Source organism: Cetorhinus maximus, chromosome 4 (genome assembly GCF_964194155.1).
Source record: "Cetorhinus maximus chromosome 4, sCetMax3.hap1.1, whole genome shotgun sequence".
Lineage (NCBI taxonomy): Eukaryota > Metazoa > Chordata > Chondrichthyes > Lamniformes > Cetorhinidae > Cetorhinus > Cetorhinus maximus.
Window position 1 is genome coordinate 139119299 of NC_135882.1, and position 23426 is coordinate 139142724.

The 23426-nt window shown below is 46.1% G+C and overlaps 1 protein-coding gene across 2 annotated transcripts in view; it reads right to left on the reverse strand.

Annotated features, from left to right (window-relative positions):
* The window catches only part of LOC144679939 (corticotropin-releasing factor receptor 2-like), a 305817-nt gene that overhangs the window by 205172 nt on the left and 77219 nt on the right, over window positions 1–23426 (reverse strand). The window lies entirely within an intron of this gene.

Below are 23426 nucleotides of genomic sequence, written 5' to 3' on the forward strand. Positions count from 1 at the left end.
TGTGCGAGGAGCCTCTTGGTTTAAAGCCTCACCTCTCCGTTAGATTCGCTCCACCTCTGTGGCCAATGAGAATGCTGCAGCTGTCCACGCCTCATCAAATATATCGGTAATTTGAGTATTTTGCACTGTGAATTCCGGTTACTCCTCCACTTATTCATAATTTTATTATTTCTCTTTCAAGCTATAATCCCTGTTCTGCCTATATATTCACCTATCAATCCGTCAATCCGACTCTTTTCTTCCTTACACACATCATGTATTCATGGATCTCTCTGTTTCCATCTCTTCCAGTTCACCCCCTGTCTCCTTTGTCAGTCTCCTTCTCCCAACCCCCCCAATAGGTTTCTTTTTCTCTGCCTACCTCCCTTGTTTTGTTCTTTTCACCCTATCTCTTCATTTTTTTTTGTCTTTCTCCCACACTTTATTTCAATCTCTTTCAGGTTATTTCTATTTGGTGGCCATGCTTCAGTTTATCACTCTTTTTCCATCTCACTCAGTTACTGTTTCTGCTGCTGTGACTCATTTCCCCCATGTCTTTTGCACTCTTGTATTTTTTGACTCTCAGTAGCTCTCTAACTTTTGCTCGCTCTCGGTATCTGGTTTTTTCTTTGCTCTCTTGATATCTCTCTTTGCTCTCTGTCTCTTGCTCTCCGTATTTGTCTAACTCTCAGTACCTCTCTTTTGCTCATGGTATCTCTCTCTGTCTCCTACTGTCTCAGAATTTCTGTCTCTTGCTCTTTTGGTATTTCCCTTCCTTGCTCTCTATCTGTATTCTGTCTCTTGCTCTCTTGGTATCTGTCTTAATCTCAGTAACTCTCTGCTTCTTACTTTTTCAGTATCTGTTTTTTGCTCTCTTGGTGTTTCGCTGTCTCTTTCTCTCTTTGGTATCTGTCTCTTTCTCTCTCAGTATCACTGCCTCTCTCTCGGTATCTCTGTCTCTTTCTCTCTCAGTATCACTGCCTCTCTCTCGGTATCTCTGTCTCTCTCTCTCTCTGTATCTCTGTCTCTCTCTCGGTATCTTTGTCTCCTCTCTCTCTCTATCTCTGTCCCTTACTCTCTTTTGGTATCACTGTCTCTCAATATCTTTGACTCTTTCTCACTGTCAGTATCTCTGTCTCTTTCTCTCAATATCACTGCTTCTCTCTTACTCTTGATATCTCTGTCTCTTTCTCTCTCTTGGTATCTCTGTCTCTTATTCTCTCAGTATTATTGTCTCTTATTCTCTCAGTATCTCTGTCTCTCTCTCTCTCGATATCACTGTCTCTTACTCTCTCGGTATCTCTGTCTCTCCTCTCTCGGTATCACTGCCTCTCTCCCTCTCAGTATCACTGCCTCTTTCCCTCTCTCGGTGTTACTGTCTCTTTCTCTCTCTCGGTATCTGCCCCTCTCTCTCTCTCTCTCTCTCAGTATCACTGTCTCTCTCCCTCTCTCAGTGTCTCTGTTTCTTTTTCTCTCTCTCTCTCGGTATCTCTGTCTGTCTGTCTGTCTCTCTCTCTCGGTATCTCTGTCTCTCTCTCTCTCTCTCTGCATCTCTGTCTCTTACTCTCTTTCGGTATCACTGTCTCTTTCTCTCTGTATCTCTGACTCTTTCTCACTCTCAGTATCTCTGTCTCTTTCCCTCTCTTGGTATCGCTGCCTCTCTCCCTTTCGGTATCACTGCCTCTTTCTCTCTCTCAGTATCTCTGTCTCTTTCTCTCAGTGCCTTGGTCTCTCTCTCTTGGTATCCCTGTTTCTTACTGTCTCTCGGTATCTTTGTCTCTTTCTCTTGATATCTTTGTCTCTTTCTCTCTCTCTTTCTCTCTTGGTATCACTTTCTCTCTCTCTCTATACCTCTCTCCTTTGCTCTCTATCTGTATCTCTCTGTCACTTGCTTTCACTCAGCCTCTCTTCCTTGCTGTCAGTCATTGCCATTGAAGTGGTTGGAAATGACACAACAGAAAACATCATTAAGGCTGTAATTTACACCCCTTTCTGAAAGGATAAGAACAGTTTTGATCTCAGCTTTTACATTGAACCCCTGAACATCTTACATGAATTTCTATAGTCACCATCCATTTAGTGCTACTGGCAGCAGTTGATTTCCTCAGATTACACATCACCGTATGATGAACCATTGTGATGCAGTATCTCTCTCTCTCTCTTGTTCCCTATCTGTCAGTCTCTTGTTCCTGCTCAGTAACTCTCTCCCTTGCTCGCTATCTGTCTCTTGTTCTCTATCTGTATCTTCCTGTCTCTTGCTCTCCCTCACTCTCAGTGTCTCTGTTTCTTGCTCTCTATCTGTATCTCTCTGTCTCTTACTCTCTTGTTTTCTCTCTCTGTATCTCTGTCTCTTGCTCTCTACCTATATCTCTCTGTCTCTCTCTCTCACTCAGTATCTGTCTTTTGCTCCCTACCTGTAACTCTCTCCCTTGCTTTCTCTCAATGATTCTCTCTCTTGCTCTCTAGCTGTATCTTTCTGTCTCTTGTTCTGTCTTTCAGTATCTCTGTCTCTTTCTACCAATGAAAAGAGACTGGCAGCTAACATAAAAGGGAATCCCAAAGTCTTCTATAGGCATATAAAGAGTAAAAGGGTGGTAAAAGGAAGAGTAGGACTGACTATGGACCAAAAATGGATTTACATTTGGGGACAGGGGGAATAGCTGAGGCATTAAATGAATACTTTGCATCTGTCTTTACCAAGAAAGAAGATGTTACCAAGGCCATGGTGAAAAAGAGGTAATTAATATACGAGAAGAAGCTAAAATTGGTAAGGAGGTAAAAAATAGGTTGTATTTCCTTAAAGTTGATAAAGCACCAGGACCGGATGAGATGACACTGAAAGAAGTGAGAGTGGAAATTGCGGAGGCACTGGTCATAATTTTCCAATCTTCTATACTCAGGGTTGGTGCTGGAGGATAGGAGAATTACAAATGTTATACCCTTGTTCAAAAAAGGGCGTAAAGATAAATCCAGCCACTACAGGCCAGTCAGTTTAACTTTGGTGATGGGGAAACTTCTAGAAACAATAATTAGAGATAACATTAATAGTCACAATGTGGGTTCATTAAAGAAAGCCAGCATGGATTTGTTAAGGGAAAACCGTGGTATGAGGGCAATACTGTTGATGTCATGTACATGGACTTCCAAAATGCATTTGATACTGTGCGGCACAGCAGACTTGTGAGAAAAGTTATAACTCATGAAATAAAAGGGACAGCAGCAACGTGGATACAAAATTGGCTGAGTGACAGGAAACAGAGCAGCTGTTTTTCGACCCGGAGGAAGGTTTGTAGTGGAGTTCCCCAGGGGTCAGTGTTGTGAACTTTGCTCTTCCAGATTTATATTAATGACTTAGATCTTGGTGTACAGGGCACAATTTCAAAATTTGCAGATGTTACAAAACTTGGAAGCATTGTGAACCATGAGGAAGATAGCATAAAACTTCAAAAAGGCACAGACATGTTGGTGGAACGTTTAGACAGTGGCAGGTGAGGTTCAATGTGGAGAAATGTGAATTGATTCATTTTGGTAGTAAGTACATGGAGAAACAATATAAAATAAAAGGCATGACTTTAATGGGGGTTCTGGAGCAGAGGGCCTTGGTGTATATGTGCAGAAGCCATTGAAGCTGACTGGACAGGTTGAGAGAGTGTTTAATAAAGCATACAGTTTCCTAGGCTTTATTAATAGAGGCATAGAGTACAATAGCAAGGCGGCTACGTTCAACTTGTATAAGACACTAATACAACCTCAGCTGGAGTATTGCGTCCAGCACTGGACACTGCACTTTAGGAGGGTTGAAAAGGCAGAGAGAATGCAGAAAAGATTCAAGAGAATGGCTCCAGGGATGAGGAGCTTCAGTTACACAGAGAGATAGGAGAAGTTGGGACTGTTTTCCTTGTAGAAGAGAAGGCTGAGAGAAGATTTGATAGAGGTACTCAAAATCATGAGGGGTCTGGACAGAGTAGATAGGGAGAAACTGTTCCCACTTGTGCAAGGATCAAGAATGAGAGAGCACAGATTTAAAGTAATTGGCAAGCAACATGAGGAAAAGCTTTTTCATGCAGCAAGTGGTTAAGGTCTGAATATGCTGGCTAAGAGTATGGTGGAGGCAGGTTCAATCAAGGCATTCAAAAGGGACAAAAACAGAAAGTTCAGATTTCCAGCATCCACAGTATTTTGCTTTTATCTTTGCTTTCAAAAGGGAATTAGACTGTTATCTGAAAAGGAAGATATGCAGGGGAGAAGGTGGGAGAATGGCACTAGGTGAATTGCTCATTCAGAGAGCCAGTGCGAACATGATGGGCTGAATGGCCTCCTTCTGCGTTGTAGCCATTCTGTGATCTGTCAGCCTCTTACTCTCTCTCGGTATCTCTCTTGCTCTCTATCTTTATTTTTCTGACTTGTGCTCTCTCTCAGTGCCTCTCACTTAGCATCTCTGTCTCTTGCTCTCTTTTGGTATCTCTCTCTCTTTTATTCTCTTATATGTTTTTTTTCTCTCCAAGAATAAATACAACTCCAACAAACACATCATGGACCTGTTAATAAACATTTCAATTGGATAAAAGATCACCCAGGCTGATGATTTATACACAGTGCACTAAATTGTGTTGAATGCTCAGGATTTCTATTTGATTTTGGCCTGCCACACAGTAGATGTTAATCGGACCAGCACTTGAAAATTGGATCTTTGGATTAGAATGAAATTTAACAGTGTGCTGGCTGTGGCTCAGCTGGATTCACTTTTGCTTCTCAGGCGGAAGGTTGTGGGTTATAAGCAAACAAATCTAGGCCAACATTAGTGCACCCTCAGTGCAGTACTGTGGGTGTGCAGTACAGTTGAAGGTGTGCTTTTTGTATGCAAGGTTTAAACAGAGGCTCTGCCTGCAGTCTCAGGTGGACCTAAAAGATCACTTGGTACTATATAAGGGAATTCTTCCCAGTGACCTGGCTAACATTTCTCCCTCATCCAACATCTGAAAACAAATTATCGACTCATGTCCACATTGCTACTTTCAGGACAAAATGTAATTACATTTCCCTACATCACAACAGTGATGACACTTCCAAAAAGGACTTAATTGGCTGCAAAATACTTTGGGATGATTTGAAGTCTTTCTTTCCTTTAACTAGAATGAATGGGTAGCTCCTGTGATAATTTAATGAGTAAAGGCATCATGCTTGATGTGAAACTATGCAAACAAATCAGGAGGAACCTCTGTTTGATTGGGCAATAGAAATGAATATATGATGGGATGGATTTGGAGCATCATTTATTCATTGCTTTTTTTTATGCTGTTCGGGAGGATAGGAAACAACTTGTAACATGATGTATACAAGATTGGGGTCTGCTCATGAGTCCCAAGGATGCAAGGCCAGTGGAGGGATTCAATGGTGCAAAAGGTTCACATTGCTGGCAAACTCTATCCATGATGGCTGTCAAGTTAACAGAATCTCAAGGTGGAATTTTCCATGCCTGCTGGTGGAGGGTCTCATGGTGGGCATGAGCAGAAATGGCAGGAAGCCAAAAATCGGTTTCACGCCGTTGTGAAACACATCTGCAATCATCCAATCTGCCCGTCAATGGCGGGCCACATATCCCGCTGTCAAACGTTGGGAACTTCATTGTAATACATCTGCATATTGTTATAAGCCCAGCTCAACAGAACCATCCCCCCACGCTGGATCATCTGAGCATTTATACATGCATTTATAAGGCGTGCACCTGGCGGGCTGCACTTCGAGGGGAACTCGGAGGTGAGTGCACAGTAATGTTGCGCAGCGCTCGTGAGGGTCGCCTGTTGGACCTCAAGACTGAGGCGCCGCGCATTCAGGTGAGGGCATTTTCCAGGCTGGCTTCGCCGGGTTGGGTGATGGGCTGCCCTGTAGGTGAGGTGCATTGGGGGAGGTGTGGGGTGGGGGGTCAGGGCTGCACTGCTGTTGATGGTAGCGCACCAGCATGTGTGAGGCATGGGGACAAGGGAAGCGGCATTAGGGAGAGCTATTATAAAGTATCCATTCCTCCACAGCTGAGACAGTTCAAGCACAGCCACATTGGCATGCTTGGAGTTGGAGCCTCAAGCTTATCCACCCACTCAAGCAACACAGAGGCCTAGTAGTGCCACCAAATGCTCCAGAGCTTTTCACCCCTCAGGTGCAGACTGCAAACTACTGAGCGTTTTAGTGGACAGCAGAACAGTTGGATGACTGGGCACATTGTACAATCTCCTTGAGAAGGTTGGCCATAGAGCAGTCACTGGTGGAGGTGCTCACAGCTCCTTGTAAGGCCATCATTCAGGTTTGGACCAGTCTCCACCATGGTTCAAGCTAACAGTGCAGCTTTGCAGTGTGGGTTAGGAGAATGTCTGTGCCTGAGCTGAGAGCACAGCATGTAGTCCAGTGGGTGAAGCCGTTGCCAATCGGTCAGGTGGAATGGGGTGGAGGTGGGTGGGGTTTCAGGCAGTGATGCAGCGCACTAAACTCTGGCCATCCAAGTGGTGGCCAGCACTCTCTGAGATCAATTAAGGGGCCTTCAGACTTAACCAAGAGAGGTTCTTAGTACACCCATGCTAACCCACACATCTCTCTTTCATCCTGTAGGAGGAGTACATCAGGAGCATGGAGCCTGGTGACCTAGTTGTATGCTTCATGGCTTACAGAGTGTACAGACAAAGGAGAAGAGAGTGACAGAGGTGCCTGGCTGGGCAGCGGGAAGAGCTGCACCCTCAAGAAGAAGGGGCAGCTGGGGCTCACGCGCATACCACTGAAGAGTCACATTGAGCCATCGCTGGTCAGTGCCTAACTAGGCCCAGGGTCTATAGACTGTACATGACATTCCTGCAGATGACCAATAACCAGTGTATCTGAAGGCTGCGCATGTCCAGGGAACTGGTTGGTCACATTTGCCACCCGCTGCAGGATTTGGTGCCAAGGGGAAATGTAAGGCATCCACTGCCCGTGGCCATTAAAGTGACCACGGCGCTCAATCTTTACGTCAGTGGAACCTTTCAGGGCTCTGCAGGTGACCTCTGTGGGATATTGCAAGCCTCCATGCACAAACGCACCCATGAGGCCACAGATGCCATCTTCCTGAAGGCACACAACTTTGTGCATTTCGCCCAGGAACAGGAAAGCCAGGATGCAAGAGCGCTGGGATTTGCCCAAATATCAGGTTTCCCACAGGTGCAGGGCGCCATCAGTTGTACTCACATGGTGCTCAGATCTCCGTCGCAACATATGGTCAACTATGTCAACCGCCAGGGCCTCCACTCGCTGAATGTTCAAGCGATGTGCGACCACCATAAATGCACCCTGCAGTTCTGTCCACAGTTCCCAGGGCATGTGTATGACTCCTACGTTCTCAGTAGGTCTCAGATCCCTGACGTCTCCCAGGGCCCACAGAGACTGCAGGTTTGGTTCCTTGGGGACAAGGGCTACCCACAGAGGATGTGGCTGATGACACCTGTATGACGGCCTGAAAGTACAGCGGAGAGAAGGTATAATGAGGCTCATGCTGCAACTTGCACCTCGGGATGTTTAAGATGCAGTTCCAGTGCCTGGACTGGTCTGGTGCAGCCCTGCAATTCAGTCCACAGAGGGCGTCACGCATCATCATCACCTGCCCTTCACAGCCTGGCATTGCAACGGGGAGAGGAGCTGGCTGAGGAGGAGATGGAGGAGCTACATGTCTCCTCCGATGAGGAGGGCGTTGACGGTGATGAGGGTGAGCAGTTCCTTGATGTTGAGCATGATGGCAATGAAGCATCACACTGGCCAGATGAGGCAACCTCCCTTGGGAGACCCGCATAGCTGCTAGATCCATGGAGGATGTTGACGACATGCAGTGAGGAGACACCATAAATCCACACATTGCACCTGTGAACGTTTAACTCCTGTCTGGCTGATGGCACCTCACTTGCGCTCTGTGAACAGGGTCATATCATGGAGATGCAGCAGGGAATATTTAACTTATCCTGACCCTATGGAATCCTTCGTGAGCTGAACCCTTCAAGACCACACTGTCACCAGACACAGACGCTGATGAGTTGGGGGAGGCCAACCACACCTTAAAGGTGCTGGGAGCACACAGAGAGAATGACGTAACTCTGTGTCACAGGCCCAGGACATTCTGGCAGCAATGATAAGCCCCATCGAGGTGCAGGCATGACCCATGTGACCAGTGACAGTGAAGGCACAACATCAGTGCGCTGTGAAGGTTGCACAAAGCACAGGGAAGAGGCCCTGGGCTGAGACACCTGCCTTTATCTTGTGCAGGAACCAAGGTTTCACATCTGAGTAACACCAACATTTCTCAACAGAACAAGGAGCCATAGGCAGGGAGACATTCTTGGGAGTTTATGAACAAAGTGAACATCATGTACAAGTGATTAATGCCCATGCCCAGGCTGTGCAACTACACCTTCTTAACCTTCCTAATCCTGCCACTACGTCTTGGTGCTCCCATGACATCCACAGCGGAGGTGGAGGCAGCCTGCTGACTGCTACGCACTGTCTGTGATGGCCTTGGCGGGTATCCTCTGGAAGGCTGAGACATGGAGGGCCCCGACCTGCTTTCAGGGTCCTGTTGTGTGGCAGTGGCACCCTCCTCGGCCTGTGGAGCTGGATTTCCTGGGGTCACAGGAAGAGGGGATTCACCTGCGCCGGATACTCCTGAAGTCACCAGGTGGATGGCCCTGGGGTGTGCACCTGTTGATCCTCCTCCCTGTGGGTGCCTGACAGCCCCTGGCTGACTCCTTGAGGAGAAAGGGAAGCTGGAGTGAGATCGAGCTGCCCTGCACCCCTCTAGCGTTGACACTATTGAAGGCCAACTGTGGCGTCAGCAATAGAGTTCAGCCCGGGCGGCAGTGCAGGACTGATGTCCTGGACCAAGGTCTCCATGGCAGCCACCATCCTACCAGTGTTGACCTCAGTGAATTGGCATGCCAGTGCTATCGCCTCAGATAGAAGGCAGATGGACTCCTCCATCGCACCTTGAAATCTGAGGAGTGCAGCGGACATCCCTTCCTGATGATCCCAAGCTTGCCTTTACAGCTCCAGCAACTGAGGTATGACTGAGTCCAGAGGCTCGTCCTCTAACTCAGACTCAGCAGGTTTCTGGCCTCCAGCAGTCCCCTGAGTGCCGGAAACGTATGAAGTCCCTGTCGCAGCCTGCTGTGGATCAGACAGTGCGATGTGTTCACCAGGTTATGGCTCTGAGGCTGCTCTAGAACTAGGTCCCACCAAGGTGTGTGTCTCTGCAACAGTGGAGGGTGTGGGTGAACACTGTGGAGGCTGTGGGTGAGCACTGTGGACGGGTCTTCAATTGGGTTTCAGCAGATTCCTCTTCCAAGGTGTCTCCGGGGCTTAAGTTGAGACCCTGGGTCATGACTCCCTCGACTGTTTCCCAGATGTGCCTGCAAAAGCAAGGGAAGATAATTAGTGCATGGCAGTGGCCTGTGAAACAGGACACATCACTCACAGCATGGTTGTCTGATGGATGTTGCACCGGTGGATCCTCACTTGGTAGACCACCACTGACCTCCCCACCAGTACAGGAATGGTCCAAATCTTCACCAGCCAGCAAGGTGACTCTATTTCCAAAGTCCATGAGGACCTTGATTTCAGACACTCCTCCTCCAGTCTGCGACCTCTCCCTTTTGTTGTGTGCCAGCTTGTCCTGCATGAATACAGATGGAGAGAGTGTAAGCTGGATGCCTACCAGGCCAGATGATAAGTATGCATGTGTGGGTGGTGAGTAGTGTCATGGATGGGCTGAGGACAATGAAGGTGTGTGTGAGAAAGTGAATGGTGATGTCCCTTGAACTGGCAGTGAGTGAGATCCCTGTTGATGTGTGATGGGTTTGTGAGTGTGTGAGTTGCAAGTGATGAGTGGAGTGACTTACCCTGGGGGAATGGAGGAGATCATTCATCCTATTTTGGTACTGTTTGGCTGTCCTCTTTTGCAGGGCGTTGGCACTGAGCACTGCCGCCACCCAAGCTGGATTGGTGATGTTGCTGCCCCTCGTGTGGCCAAAGTGCAAGGACATGATGTCTTGAGGACATCACGTTGGCCTTTACGGTGTTCTAAAGGCATTCCAGGGATGCGTCACTAAATCGGAGGAAGCTGCAGTCTTCTTGCCTTTCAGGGCATGTCTTTTGTGCCGCAGTCCTGGGCTGGAAGCACTGAGAGGTGTACGTGCGGCTGCACTTTAATATGGTGCCCAGTGTGAGGAAGCGGCAAGGCAATGGCATGGTGGGTGAATGAGAGCTCGCCCGCCATCGAAATGCCTTGTTTCTTGGGAATGCATGATTAATGAGGTGGGATTGGGACGATACGGTGTGAATAGCCGCCATTGCGGCTGGCGGGTAAAACGTTCTCTTCCCTGCCTGCTACTGCACAGTGCAAATCTGGGATAATTCCGCCCTCAGTTAAGGCATTGCTAGTTCCAATTATGAACAAAAAAAAGAACTAGCAATGACCTGAGGAATTTTTAAAAATGCTTTACAGCTAATAAAATACTTTTGAAGTGTAGTCACCAAGCTCATAGATTGCTGATGTTATTTGAGGAATCAATATTGGCCAGTGGGGAGGACGAGCTTGCACATTTCATTCTCCCTGATTCCTGGAAAATACTTATGCCTGAACCAAATTACTCAATCAGATTACCTGATCATTATCACATTTTTGTTTGTGAGAGCGTGTTGTGTGCAAATTTATTGTTGCATTTCCTAATTTACGACAGTGATTACTCTTCGAATGTGCTTCACTGTAAAGTGCTTTGGGATGCCCTGAGGTCGCTAGGTAAATACAAGTTTTATTCTTTTTCTTACTGATACTTATACATAAGGAATGACAACTTGAGGGAAATATTGGATACCTACTGTTGTATGCAGATTCCTTTATTTGTACAGTACTTCTAATGTAAGGAATATCTTAGAATCATAGAACGGTTACAGCATATAAGTAGGCCATTCAGCCTGTCGTGTCTGTGCCAGCAAGAGAAACTCCGCCAGTCAGATCACTTTTCCCCGTGGCACTGTAATTTTTTTGTTTTTAGATAGTTATCCAATATCCTTTTAAAAGCCATGATTGATCTGTTTCCATCGTACTCTCAAGCAGACCATTCCAGATCCTAACCTCTTGCTGCACAAAAAATCTTTTCTTCTTGTCACCTTTGATTCTTTCACCATTCACCTTAAATCAGTGCCCTCTGCTTCTTCATCCTCCCCTCAATGAGAATGCTTCCTTCTTAGATACTCTGACCAGACCCCTCCTGATCCTAAACATCCCTATTAAATCTCCTCTCAACCTTCTCTTCTCCAGGGAGAACAGCCTCAGCCTATATAATCTATCCTTGTAACTGAAGCCCCTCATCCCTGAAACCATTCTTGTAAGTCTTTCCTGCACCCTCTCTAATATCGTCACATCCTTCCTGAAGCGTGCTGCACAGAATATGCCCCAATGTCCCAAGTGCTTCATAGATTGTCCCAGGAAAACAAATGATGAACCAGGAAGGTAGTTTTATTTTATTTATTCATGGGACATGAGCATCATTGGCAAAGCCAGCATTTATTTCTCATTCCTAATTGTCCTTGAGAAGGTGGCGGTGAACCTCCTTCTTCAACCACTGCAGCCCATGTGATGTACCTACAGTGCTGTTAGGGAGGGAGCCCCAGGATTTTGACCCAACGACAGTGGAGGAGCAGTGATATAGTTCCAATACAGGATGATGTGTGACTTCGAAGGGAACTTGTGTGAAGCCATGTTCAGTCAGTTATGCTCTTGATACCACATTTGATCAAGTGCTACCTTGTTTCCAAGGGCAGTCACCCTCACCTCAACCCTGGGATTCAACTCTTTTGTCCATGTTTGGACAAGGCTGTAACAAGATCTGGAGCTGAGTGGACCTAGTGGAGCCAAGAGCGAGCAAGCCATAGCTGGGAAAGTGCCACTTGGTAGCATTGTTGACAACATCTTCCATTATTTTGCTAATGATTGAAAGTCGACTGATGTGGCAGTAATTAGCTGGGTTGAATTTGCCCTGCTTTTTGTGATCAGGACGTAGCTGAGGAATTTTCCACATTATCAGGAGATGCCAATGCTGTAACTGTACTGGAACAGCTTGACTTGGGGTGTAACCATTTCTGGAGCACAAATCCAGTCAATACTACAGGCAGAATGCTGTTAGGGTCCATTTAACCTTTGCTGTATCCAGTGCCTTCAGCATTTTTTTCATATCAGGAGGAAGAACTGAACTGGCTGGAGGTTGGTACCTGTGATATTAGGGGCTTCAGGAGGTGTTTGAGATGGATCACCCAGTTGGCATTTCTGGCTGCAGATGGTTGCAAATGCTGTAGCCCAGTCTTTAGCACTGACTGCTGGGCTCCACCATCATTAAAGAAGTGGATGTTTATGGAGTCTCCTCCTTCAGTTAGTTGGTTAATTGTCCACCACCTTTTGTGGGCGAATGTAGCAGGGCCAGAGTGCTTTGATCTAATTCATTGGCTGTGGCTTACTTAGCTATTGCTTCCACTATTTAGCATGCATGTAGCCATGTGTTGTAGCTTCACCAGGTTGGCACCTCATTTTTAAGTATACCTAGTGCTGCACTTGGCATGCCCTCCTTTACCCCCTCACTGAACCAGGGTTTGCCCCTGGCTTCATGGTAGAGTGAAGGAAAGGTCAGGCTATTTTTTTATTTATTCATCCACGGGACGTGGGCTTCGCTGGCTGGGCCAGCATTTATTGCCCACCCCTAGCTCCCTTGAGAAAGTGGTGGTGAGCTGCCTTCTTGAACTGCTGCAGTCCATGTGGTGTATGTACAGTGCTGTTGGGAAGGGAGTTCCAGGATTTTGACCCAGTGACAGTGAAGGAACGGCGATATATTTCCAAGTCAGGATGGTGAGTGACTTGCAGGGGAACTTCCAGATGGTGATGTTCCCACCTACCTGCTGCCCATGTCCTTCTAGATGGTAGTGGTCGTGGGTTTGGAAGATAGTGTCAAAAGAGCCTTGGTGAATTCCTGCAATGCATTTTGTAGATGGTACACACTGCTGCTACTGTGCGTCGGTGGTGGACGGAGTGAATGTATGTGGATGTTGTGCCAATTAAGCGGGCTGCTTTGTCCTGGGTGGTATCAAGCTTATTGAGTGTTGTGGGAGCTGCACTCATCCAGGGAAGTGGGGAGTATTCCATCACACTCCCTGACATGTGCCTTGTAGATGGTGGACAGGCTTTGGGGAGTCATAAGGTGAGTTACTCATCGCACAATTCCTAGCCTTTGACCTGTTCTTGTAACCATAGTATTTATATGGCTATTCCAGTTCAGTTTATGGTCAACGGTAACCCCTAGGATGTTGATAGTGGGGGATTCAATGATAGTAATGCCATTGAACATCAAGGAGGGCTGGTTGTTGCTCTTTTGTTGGAGATGGTCATTGCCTGGCACTTGTGTGGCACGAAACTTACCTGCCATTTGTCAGCCCAAGCCTGGATGTTGCCCAGGTCTTGCTGCATTTGGACATGGACTGCTTCAATATTTGAGGAGTTGCAAATGGTGCTGAACATTGTGCAATCATCAGCGAATATCCCCATTTCTGACCTTACGATGGAAGGAAGGTAATTGATGAAGCAGCTGAAGATGGCTGGGCCAAGGACACTACCCTGAGGAACTCCTGCAGTGATGTTTTGGAGCTGAGGTGACTGACCTCCAACAACCACAACCATCTTCCTTTGTGTTAGGTATGACTCCAACCAGCAGAGTGTTTTCCCTCTGATTCCCATTGACTCCAGTTTTGCTAGGGCTCCTTGATGCCACACTCAGTCATATGCTGCCTTGATGTCAAGGGCAGTCACTCTCACCTCACCTCGGGAGTTCAGCTCTTTTGTCCATGTTTGAACCAAGGCTGTAATGAGGTCAGGAGCTGAGTGGCCCTGGCGGAACCCAAACTGGGCATCAGTGAGCAGGCTATTGCTAAGCAAGTGCTGCTTGATAGCACTATTGATGACTCCTTGCATTACTTTACTGAGGATTGAGAGTAGACTGATGGGGTGGTAATTGGCCATGTTGGAATTGCCCTGCTTTTTGTGTACAGGACATACCTGGGCAATTTTCCACATAGCCGGGTAGATGCCAGTATTGTAGCAGTACTGGAACAGCTTAGCTGGGGGCGCAGCAAGTTCTGGAGCACAAGTCTTCAGTACTATTGCCGGAATGTTTTCAGGGCCCATTGCCTTTGGAGTATCCAGTGCCTTCAGCCATTTCTTGATATTACGTGGAGTGAATTGAATTGGTTGAAAACTGGCATCTGTGATGCTGGGGACCTCTGGAGGAGGCCGAGATAGATCACCTACTGGCTGAAGATTGTAGCAAATGCTTCAGCCTTATCTTTTGCACTAATGTGCTGGGCTCCTCCATCATTGAGGATGGGGATATTTGTGGAGCCTCCTCCTCCAGTGAGTTGTTTAATTGTCCATACCATTCACAACTGGATGTGGCAGAACTGCAGAGCTTAGATCTGATCCGTTGGTTGTGGGATCTCTTAGCCTTGTCTACTACTTGCTGCTTATGCTGTTTGGCACACAAAAAGTCCTGTGTTATAGCTTCACCAGGTTAACACCTCATTTTTTAGGTATGCCTGGTGCTGCTCTTGGCATGCCCTCCTGCACTTTTCATTGAACCAGGGTTGATCCCCTGGCTTGATGGTAATGGTAGAGTGGGGGATATGCCGGGCCATGAGATTACAGATAGGGATCAAGTACAATTCTGCTGCTGCTGTTGGCCCACAGTGCCTCATGGATGCCCAATCTTGAGTTGCTAGAAATCTATCCCATTTAGCACGGTGGTAGTGTCACACAAGATGTTGGAGGGTATCCTCAATGTGAAGGTGGGACTTCGTCTCCCCGACTGTGTGGTAGTGACTCCTACCAATACTGTCATGGACAGATGCATCTGCGTCAGGCAGGTTGGTGAGGAAGGGGTCAAGTATGTTTTTCCCTCTTGTTGGTTCCCTCACCACCTGCCGCAGACCCAGTCTAGGTGCTAGATCATTTAGGACTCATCCAGCTTGGTCAATAGTGGTGCTACTGAGCCACTCTTAGTGATGGACATTGAACTCCCCCACCCAGCGTACATTCTGGGCTATGAGGTTACAGATTGTGGTTGAATATAGTTCTGCTACTGCTGATGGCCCACAGCATTGCACGGACATGCAACTTCAAGCTATCCTGAATCTATCCCATGTAGCATGCCGGTAGATGAAGACTGGAGTTTGTCTCCATAAGGACTGTGCAGTGCTCAATCCTTCCAATAGTATCGTGACCAGATGAATTGGTGACAAGTAGGTTGGTGAGCAAAAAGTCAAATAGGTTTTCCCCTCTTGTTGCTTCTCTCGCCATTTGTTGCAAGCCCAGTCTGGGAGACATGTTATTCAGAACTTGACTACTTTAGTCAGTATTGATGCTGCTGAGCCACTCTTGCTAATGGGCATTGATGTCACCCACAAAAGTATATTCTGTGCCTTTGCTACCATCAGTACATCTTCCAAGTGATTTTCAACATGGAGGAGTAACGATTCAGCAATTGAGAGAGAGCAGTCAGTGGTAATTAGCAGCAGGTTTTCTTGTGCATGTTTGATCTGATGTCTTGAGACATTATGGGGTCTGGAGTCAATGTTGAGGATTTTCAGGGTCACTCCCTCCTGACTGTATATGACAGTGCTGCTGCATCTTCTGGGTCTGTCCTGCCAGTGGGACAGGATATAATCAGGGATGGTAATGTGTGAGTATGGGACATTGGCTGTAAAGTACGATTGGTGAATGTGAATAAGCTAGGCTGTTGCTTGACTAGTCTATGGGACGGCTCTTGCAATTTCGGCACAAGTCCCCAGATGTTATTGAGGAGGACTTTGTGCCGTAGACTGGGTAGAATGTGTCTTTGTCATTTCCTCTGCCCAGGTTGATTCCAAGTGGTCTGTCTGGTTTTATTCTTATTCAACATTTCTGGGTGGTTTGACACAACTGGATGGTTTGCTAGGACATTTCTAAGGGCAAATTAGAGGCAAATGAACTGGTGGATGTACTGTATTTAGATTTCCAGAAGTAATTTGATAACTCACATCAATAGTTACTGTGAAAAATAAAAGCTCATGGTGTAGGGGGTAATATGTTGGCATGGATAGAAAATTGGCTAGCAAACAGGAAACAGAGTGTAGGCATAAATGTGTATTTTTCAGGTTGGCAAGATGTAATGAGTGTTGTGGCACAGGGATCAGTGCTGGGGCCTCAACTTTTTACAATTTATATAAATGGCTTGGATGAAGGGACCAAAGGTATGGTTGTTAAATTTGCTGATGACACAGAAATAGGTAGTATATAAGATGTGAAGAGGACAGAAGGAGGCTACAAAGGGATATAAATAGGTTAAGTGAGTAGGAAAAGATCTGGCAAATGGAGTATAATGTGGGAAAGTGGGAAAATGGCAGAAAAAAAAAGAAGCATATTACCTAAATTGTGAGAGATTGCAGAGCTCTGCGATGCAGAGGGATCTGGTTGTCCTAGAGCGTGAATCGCAAAAGGCTAGTATGCAGTAAGTAATTAGGAAGGCTAATCGAATTATCATTTATTGTGAGGGGGATTAAATACAAAAGTAGGGAGCTTATGCTTCAGTTATACAGGGTATTGGTGAGACCACATCTGGAGTACTGTATACAGTATTGGTCTCCTTAATTAAGGAAGGATGTAAATGCATTGGAAGCAGTTCAGAGAAGGTTGACTAGGCTAATGCCTGGATTGGGCAGGCTGCCTCATGAGGAAAGGTTGGACATGCTCGGCTTGTATCCACTGGAGTTTAGAAGATTTAGAGGTGACTTGATTGAAACATATAACATCCTGAGGGGTCTTGATAGGGTCGATGTGGAAGGGATGTTTCCTCTTGTGGGAGAATCTAGTACAAGGGGGCCACTGTTTAAAAATAAGGGGTCGCCCATTTAGGACAGAGAAGAGGAGAAATTTTTCTCCCGGAGGGTTGTTACTTTTTAGAGCTCTCTTCCTCAAAGTACAGTGGAAGCAGAGCCTTTGAATAAGTTTAATGCATGGGTAGATAAATTCTTGATAAGCAAGGTGTGAAAGGTTATCGGGGGTAGGTGGAAATGTGGAGTTGAGGTTATAATCAGATCAGCCATGATCTCACTGAATGGCGGAGCAGGCTCAAAGGGCCAAGTGGCCTATTCCTGCTTCTAATTCATATGCTCATACGTATATTCATATGCAATCACATTGCTGTGAGTCGGTAGTCACTTATAAGCCAGACTGGGTAAGGAAGGCATATTTCCTTCCCTGGAGGATATTCGTGAACCAGATGGGTCTTCACATGAATCCAATGGTTTCAGGATCATCTTTACTGAGGCTAGCATTTTATTCCAAATGTGTTCAATAATTGAATGTAAATTCCCTCAGCTGCCATGTGTGATTTGAATTCAACGGCGGAATTTTACTAGGCGGGCGGGTGGGGTGCTGTAGAATTCCTCAGATGGTCCACCCTGACCTCTCCGAAACTCTGAAATTCTGCGGTGGGATGGGCAAAGCCAAGGCCAGCCGGCCCACCCTTGCCCCAATTGATGACCATTTAAGGGCCATTTCCTACCCAGTCTCAATTTTCAGGCTGGCAGGAGGGGCTCAGGGGCAGGGGGAAGCCCAGAAAGTGACCCTGCTCAGACCTAGGGTGGGAAGGGGGTGGGGTGGGAAGGGGGAGGGCACCTTCATCAATGGCCTCCTTCCACCCACAAGGTCTTTCCCTCCCATGGGTGCTACCTCCCCCTCGGCCTCCCCAGCAACACCCCTCTCTCGTTGGAGCATTAAATGGTTGTGGGGCAGCCAGTATCGGTAGCAAGGCATTCTCCACCGACTCTTTGTGTGGCAGGGTGGTTCATGTTTCCAGGACATTAGCCTGGGCCTCTCGATTACTAATCCAGTAACACTATTCTATCAAACCCCTAAACTCTGGGAGAGGTAAAAAGAAGCTTGGTTGAAAAAATAAGCTTTGGGAATTGCAGTGTAAACCAGAGTGTGTCTGAAACAATGGCTTTTCCCAGATGCACTGTGCTAGTTTACTTACTGCTGCATTGTGCCCGCCAAGTCCAGTGGCTTTCATTCTTTAGTGATGTTAAAGAATGCATCATTCTGCTAAAAAAAAAGTAAACACGAGAGAAAGTGGCTCTTTGAGTTAAGTGGAAGGACAGACTCGCTGCAGTAAGCCTCAGATAAGAGATGACTAATGTGCCCAATATGCCCTGAAGTGACTGCAACACTAAAAGGATTTCAGTCAGCATCTGTTCATTTTCACTCTGACACCAAATTCAACCTGATATCAGAATGTGGTTCAAAATAAACAACAGCAAACAATCAAATACAGGACATAAAATTATGAAAAAAATATATTCAGACATGGGGAGACATTTAAACAGATGAAACAGATAGCTAGTACGGAAATAGGTCTGTATATGGATAGAGTATAGATATAGAGATAAATAACAAGATAGATAAATATGGATAGTGATGGTGGATAGATAAATAGAAATAGGTATAGAGCGATAAAGGGAATGAGAAATACAGTTGAAAATAAAAATAACTTGAGATGGATATAGAATATTAAAAGATAGAGACTGATGCAAATACAGGTACATAATTGGTTAATACAAGCAGATATAAGTGAATACAGGTAGAGATACACAAATAAAGAGATGCAAATAGAGATAGATAAACCTTTTGCATTAAAATGGATGCAGCTGGAGTGATTGAGTTAGAGATAGATGAATATAAATAAAGCTGTGTTCAGTTAGGTACAGAACCATGAACAGATACAAGTAAAGGTTCAGAATAGATAAATGGCTATTGCCACAGGTAGTTAGTTCTAAAAGTACTGACATTTTGATACATATTCAGCAAGATTAAGACAGAGACAAATGGATATTGATAAATGCACAGAGATAGATACATGGAAGATCCAGAAAGAAAGAAATAGGGAAGCAGAATCAAAGGTATACGACAGATAGATGCAGCTAGAGAAAAAGGTACAAAGATAAATACATAGGCCTGAAGAGAGGTAAATTGATATACAGAGGAAGATAGCAAAATGTACAAAGTAGGTTCTGTATGGATATATGTAATGGATACATCAATGTACCAACAGAAATAGATAGACAGAATGAATAAATTACAGATTGAGCTATAGAAATGCAGACATACGTGCAGAGATAATTATAGCAAGAGTCTCATATGTACAATTTGTTACCTTAAATAGTCAGAGAGCTGTCGGAATTTCCAATATGGAAACACATGTGGGTCCCAGCGGCATCAAAAAGTTGGAAAATTACCTGAGAAACAAATAAAGAGAGCAGAGACTGACAGGAGCATGAATGTGGATGTGTGTGTTTGTGTGTGTGTATATGTTTGTATGTGTGCGTGTGTGTGAGAGATAAAGAGAGAGAGAGGAAGAGAGAGAAAGAGAAAGATGGTAAACTCCTCTTGCATCTATCACCAAGCTGTTGCTATTGCAACCACTGATACAGTCATTCTCTTACATGTTGACTGGATTATCGCTATGCAGACACACTATCTATAGGAAACAGAACAATGAGCAAAACCACCTACTTCAATTAATTCTACTTCCTGTTGAATCTACGTGATTTATTTTCCTAACCACATACAAGTAAAAGGCTTTTCTTTAATATCTATTCTTGGGATGTGTGTCACTGGCTGGGCCAGCATTTAATGCCCATCCTTAATTAGCTTTGTTCTTGAACTGCTGCAGTCCCTATGCTGTAGGTACACCCACAGTGCTGGATGGGAAGAACAGAAGGAACAGTGATATAGTTCCAAGTCAGGATGGTGTGTAACTTTGAGGAGAACTTACAGTTGGTGGTGTTCCCATGGGTCTGCTGCCCTTGTTCTTCTAGGTGGCAGAGGTTGCGAGTCTGGAAGGGGTTGTCAAAGGGGCTTTTGTGAGTTGCTGCAGTGCACCTTGTAGATGGTACACACTGCTGCTAGTGTGTATCAGAGGTAGTGGGAGAGAATGTTTAAGGAGGCGGATGGGGTACCAATCAAGTGGGCTGCTTTGTTGTGTATGCTGGTGAGCTTTGAGAGTGTTGTTGGAGCTGCACTCATCCAGACATGTGGAGGGTATTCCATCACATTCCTGACGTGTGCCTTGTAGAGATGGTGGACAGGCTTTGGGGAGTCAGGAGACAAGTTACTCATTGCAGAATTCCCAAACTCTGATGTGCTATTGTAGCTACAGTATCTATATGGCTGACATCCAGGGGTCAATGGTACCACTTCCCCCCGTCCCCTGCCCCCTGGATGTTGATAGTGGGGGGTTCAGCAATGGTAATGTCATTGAATATCAAGGAGAGATGGTTAGATTCTCTCTTGTTAGAGATGGTCATTGCCTGGCACTTTTGTGGTGCAAATGTTATTTGTGACTTATCAGTCCAAACCTGAATGTCCAGACCTTGCTGCATATGGGCATGGACAAATTCATTACATGAGGAGTTGCAAATGGTATTGAATTTTGTGAACATCCCTACTTCTGGCCTAATGTTGAAGAGAAGGTCATTGATGAAGCAACTGAAGAAAGTTGGGCACTAGGACACTGAGGAACTCCTGCAGTGATATCCTGGGATTGAGATGATTGACCCCCAACAATCAAAACCATCTTCCTTTTTGCTAGGCATGACTTCAACCATAGGAGAGTTTTCCCTCTGATTCCCATTGACTTCAATTTTGCTAGAGTTCCTTGATTCCAGACTCAGTCAAATGGTGCATTATTGTCAAGAGCAGTCTCACCTCAACTCTAGGATTCACCTCTTTGGTCCATATTTGGACCAAGGCTGAAATGAAGTCTAGAGCTGGGTGGCCCTTCCAAAACCAAAACTGAGCATCGGTGAGCAGGCTGTGTAAGCATCACTTGATAGCACTGCTGATGACACATTCCATCACTTTACTGATGATTGAGAATAGATTGATGGCATGGTTATTGGCAAGATTGGACTTGTCCTGTTTTTTGGTGGACAGGAGATATCTAGGTAATTTTCCACATCTAGATTACTGTGTACAGTTTTGGTCTCATTGTATGAGGAGAATATACTTCCATTAGAAGCAATTCAAAGAATTTACTTGGCTGATCCCTGGGATAGGGGGATTGTCTTATGAGAACAAATAGAGCAGATTAAGCCTATAATCATTGGAGGTTAGAAGCATGAGAGGTGATCTTATAGTAACATGAGATTCTGAGGGGGCTTGACAGGGTTGGTGCTAGATGGGCATTGGATAGAGATTGGAAGCAGTTGGGCACTGAATAGAGATTGGGAGCAGGTTGGCATTGGAGATGATTTGGAACAGGTGGGCATTGGAGAGTGATTTCGAGCAGGCGGCCACTGGATAGTGATTGGAAGCAGGTGGGCACTCTATAATGATTGGAAATAGGTGGGCACTGGACAGAGATTGAGTGCAAGGGGGCACTGGATAGAAATTGGGAGCAGGTAGGCACTGGATAGTGATTGGGAGCAGGTGGGCAATGGTTGTGATTGGAAACAGGTGAGTACTCATTAATGATAGGAAACAAGTGGGCACACAATAACGATTGGAAACAGGTGGGCATTGGATAGTGATTAGGAATAGGTGGGCATTGGATAAACATTGGGAACAAGTGGGCACACAATAACGATTGGAAACAGGTGGGCATTGGATAGTGATTAGGAATAGGTGGGCATTGGATAAACATTGGGAACAAGTGGGCACTGGATAGTGATTGGGAGTAGGTGGGCACTAGATAGTGATTGGAAGCAAGTGGGCACTGGAAAGTGTTTGGGAGCAGGTGGACTGGATGGCAATTGGAAGCAGGGGGCACTGGATAGAGATTGGAACCCAGGGTCATGCGAATATGATTGACAGCAAAGGCTATTAAATAATAATTATGAGCAGGTGGCCGCTAGCTAGAGCTCTGGATGATGAGCCACTGAATAATGATAATGATAGTCACTAGATAGAGATTGGGAACAGGTGGGCACTGGATAGTGATTAGGAGCAGGTAGGCACTGGATATTGATTTTGGAATAGGTGAGCACTGGATAGTGATTTGGAGAAGGAGGGCACTGGGTAGTGATTGGAAATAGGTGGTCATTGGACAGAGATTGGGAGTTGGTGGGCACTGGATAGTGATTGGAAGCAGGTGGGCACCCAATAACGATTGGAAGTAGGTGGGCACTGGATAGCGATTGGGAGCAGTTGGGCACCGGATAATGATTGGGAGCAGGTCAACTTTGGATAATGATTGGGAGCAGGTGGGCACTGGCTAGTGATTGGGAGCAGGTGGGCACTGGATAGTGTTAGGGAGTAGATAAGCACTGGATATTGATTTTGGAATAGGTGAGCACTGGATAATGATTGGGAGCAGGCAGGCACTGGATAGTGATTGGGAACAGTTGGGTACTGGATAATTATTGGGAGCAGGTCGGCACTGGATAATGATTGGGAGCAGGTTGGCACTGGATAATGATTGGGAGCAGGTCGGCACTGGATAATGATTGGGAGCAGGTTGGCACTAGATCTTGATGGGGAGCAGGTGGGCACTAAATGGAGATGGGGAGCAGGTGGACAGTGGAGAGTGATTGGTGGCAGGTGAGCTCTGGATAGCGGTTGGGAGCAGGTGGCCTCTGGATGGAGGTGAGGAGCAGGTGGACAGTGGATAGTGATTGGGAGCAGGTAGACATTGAATTGTGATTGGGAGTAGGTGGGCACTGGATTCAGAGTAGGTGAGCACTATGGCGATTGGGAGTAGGCAGATAATAGATAGTGATTGGGAGCAGATGGGCACTGGATAGTGATTTGGCGCATGTGGGCATTGGATAGTGATTGAAAACAGGTGGGTACTAGATAATGAGTGGAAGCAGATGAACACTGGATAGTGATTGGGAGCAGGTGAGAACTGGATAATGATTAGGAACAGGTAGGCACTGGGTAGTGATTGAAAGCAGGTGGGCACTGGACAATGGTTAGGAGGAGGTGGGCACTGGATAATGGTTTGCAGCAGGCGGGCACAGGATAGCGATTAGGAACAGGAAGGCACTGGATAATGATTGGAAACAGATGGGCACTTGTTAATGCTAGGAAATGGGTGGGCACTGGATAGTGATTGGGAGCAGGTGGGCACTGGACAATGATTGGGAGCAGGTTGGCACGGATAGTGATTGGGAGCAGGTGGGCACTGGATAGCGATTGGGAACAGGTGACAATTGGATGGAGATTTGGAGCAGGTGGGCAGTGGTTAGAGATTGAGAGCAGGTGGGCACTGGATAGCGATTGGGAACAGGTGGGCACTGGATAGTGTTTGGGAGCAGGTAGGCACTGGATAGTGATTGGGAGCAGGTGACAATTGGATGGATATTGGGAG